This window comes from Glycine soja, chromosome 2 (assembly GCF_004193775.1).
Source record: "Glycine soja cultivar W05 chromosome 2, ASM419377v2, whole genome shotgun sequence".
Lineage (NCBI taxonomy): Eukaryota > Viridiplantae > Streptophyta > Magnoliopsida > Fabales > Fabaceae > Glycine > Glycine soja.
This window is the reverse complement of record NC_041003.1, coordinates 31,121,691-31,124,259: the sequence shown is the minus strand read 5'-3', so window position 1 is coordinate 31,124,259 and position 2,569 is coordinate 31,121,691. Positions and strand designations below refer to the sequence as shown.

The 2,569-nt window shown below is 38.4% G+C and overlaps 1 non-coding gene across 1 annotated transcript; it reads left to right on the top strand.

Moving 5' to 3' along the window:
- Positions 1–911: 911 nt before the first annotated feature.
- LOC114404255 lies at positions 912–1,018 on the top strand. Its single transcript, XR_003664876.1, has one exon. It is a non-coding gene; the product is annotated as a small nucleolar RNA R71 (small nucleolar RNA).
- The last annotated feature ends 1,551 nt before the right edge of the window (positions 1,019–2,569 follow it).

Sequence of the window (2,569 nt, the reverse complement as noted above, 5' to 3'; positions counted from 1 at the left end):
TGGGCAGAGATGCAGGAGAAGGCCCTAGGGTTCTCATGAGCCTTAGGGTAGATTTTGGGCCCATGGGCTAAGTGTGAGCCTACTTGTCTTTGTAGATATTAGATTAGGATTTCATTATTTTTGGGCCTTGTATTTAGGGCTCCATAGTGTATGGAGGGTACCCTAGTAATGTAGGATTTTTCAACCCTTGTATTTTAGGGCACCTAGACTAGTTTTTGTATTAGGGGCAATTTTGTAATTTCATATGCATTAAGTGCACTATTAGATGTGTGTGTGTGTTGGGAGAGAAATTTAATTGAATTGGGAGAAGCCCAGTCCAATTAAATTTTAGACCAGCCTAAGGGGGAGGTGAGCATTTGCTTGCTACACCCCATTGTCATATCATATAGTCATACTTTATGCATGTCCTTCAGGCTTTACATGCCTTATGACATCTAAGTACTCTTAGTGGAGAATCTTGGACTTGATCTTGGATTAGTGGGTTGAACCATAGCTGAAATTCACTAATCATAATTAGTGAAATTTTGGCACCAAATTTGGTTCCACAAATTCAAATTCAAGTGAAATTTGAATAGAAATTCAAATTTCCCTCCAATTTTGTGTGACATTTAGGCTATAAATAGATGCCTTGTGTGTGCATTTTTTCAACTTTGATTATTTGAAAAATTAGACTTCAAAGTTCAGACCTGATTTGAGGCATAAATTTCGTGGCTACTTCATGCACTCCTCTAATGACAATAGCATCACTTCTGGCACTAAATTGCTGGGAGTTTGAAGCCATCTTCCCAATTAAATTTTTGGCTTCAGCAGGGGTCATGTCTCCAAGGGCTCCACCACTGGCAGCATCTATCAAACTTCTCTCCATGTTATTGAGTCCATCATAAAAACATTAGAGGAGAAGCTGCTCAGAAATCTGGTGGTGAGGACAACTGGCACATAGTTTCTTAAATCTCTCCCAGTATTCATATAAACTCTCTCCACTGAGTTGCCTAATGCCTGCAATATCCTTTCTGATGGTCATGGTCCTGGAAGCAGGGAAAATTTTTTCTAAGAATACTCTCTTGAGGTCATCCCAGCTCGTGATGGACCGTGGAGCAAGGTAATAAAGCTAGTCCTTTGCCACTCCCTCTAAAGAATGAGGAAAGGCCTTCAGAAATATGTGATCCTCCTGGACATCTGGGGGTTTCATGGTGGAGCAGACAATATGGAATTATTTCAAATGTTTGTGCGGGTCTTCACCTGCAAGGCCATGAAACTTTGGAAGCAAATGGATCAGTCCAGTTTTAAGAACATATGGGACATCCTCATTAGGGTATTGGATGCACAAGCTTTCGTAGGTGAAATCAGGTGCAGCCATTTCCCTTAGAGTCCTCTCACGGGGTGGAAGTTGTGCCATGTTCTCAGAATGTTCAAAACTATAATGCTCAAAATCACCAATAACAGAATGCTCAGGATGCTCAAAAGGTACTAAATGATGTCTAACTAATCTATCAAAGGGTTGTGAGTCAGGTGGATTGCCTCTAGTCATACACTATATTCAGCATGCACAACTAGTTGCCTTCTTATGCAAGTAACAGTGTAGGTTTGAACTACAGCTACCATTAAATTGTATCCAAATGACTTGAAATTTTGTGAGAAACCTTATAAAATGATGAGAAGACAGCACAAAAAATTTCAAACAAAAATTCAAAGTCTAACTATAGAAGCAAAAAATGATAAGTTAAGAAAAATAAGAGAATAATACTTGGAAAATAAAAAAAAAACTTTTGACAGAATCGCAATTTTTGGAAGAAGGAGACCTCAGCTAGCCTACGACGGGCTGCCACGGCATGGGAAATTTTTTCTACCCCAAATACATATATAATAATTGCAATTCTGATAACCGGAGCAAAAGTTATGGCCATTTGAAGTTTTGACAAAAATCAAATTTGCTACTTTTTTGGAACTTTCAAATCTGACCAAACTAAGGGCTCCAGCTATTTTTCCCACAAAATATGGATCAAAAGAAGTGACCGCAAAAAAATTCAGCCAAAAATAACAACTATAGCTACCAAAACAAAAAATCTCAATTAATTCAGCAAGGGCGGTCTCTAAAATTTGTCGCTAAGGGATTTCCACTACTACCCTGTTTTCCAGTTCAACAAAAATGGTCGCTAAATCCGTCGCAAAGCACTGTTCACAGCAAAACACAAAAACTGAAATAGGGGAAGCACTGAACAGAAAAACTAAAACAAATTACCACACTAAACAAAATAACAAGACTCTAAACACACTTAACGCAACACTAACACAACACACGAAAGCATAAAACAACTAAACATAAAACATGAATTACTAGCTATTATGAACCTTTGGACACTGCTCCCCGGCAACGGCGCCAAATTTGATCGAGGTCATACCCGAATCAAATAAACATTAAAATGCAATAACTAGGAAGTGATCCTAGGTCGTTTCCCAACGAGCAATGATATACCAATTGTTCATAACAGGTAGTAGGAAAATAGTAACGAATGGGGGGGGGTTGTTTGCTTTTGTAAATTAAACAGTGAATGGATGTGAATTAGAAAAT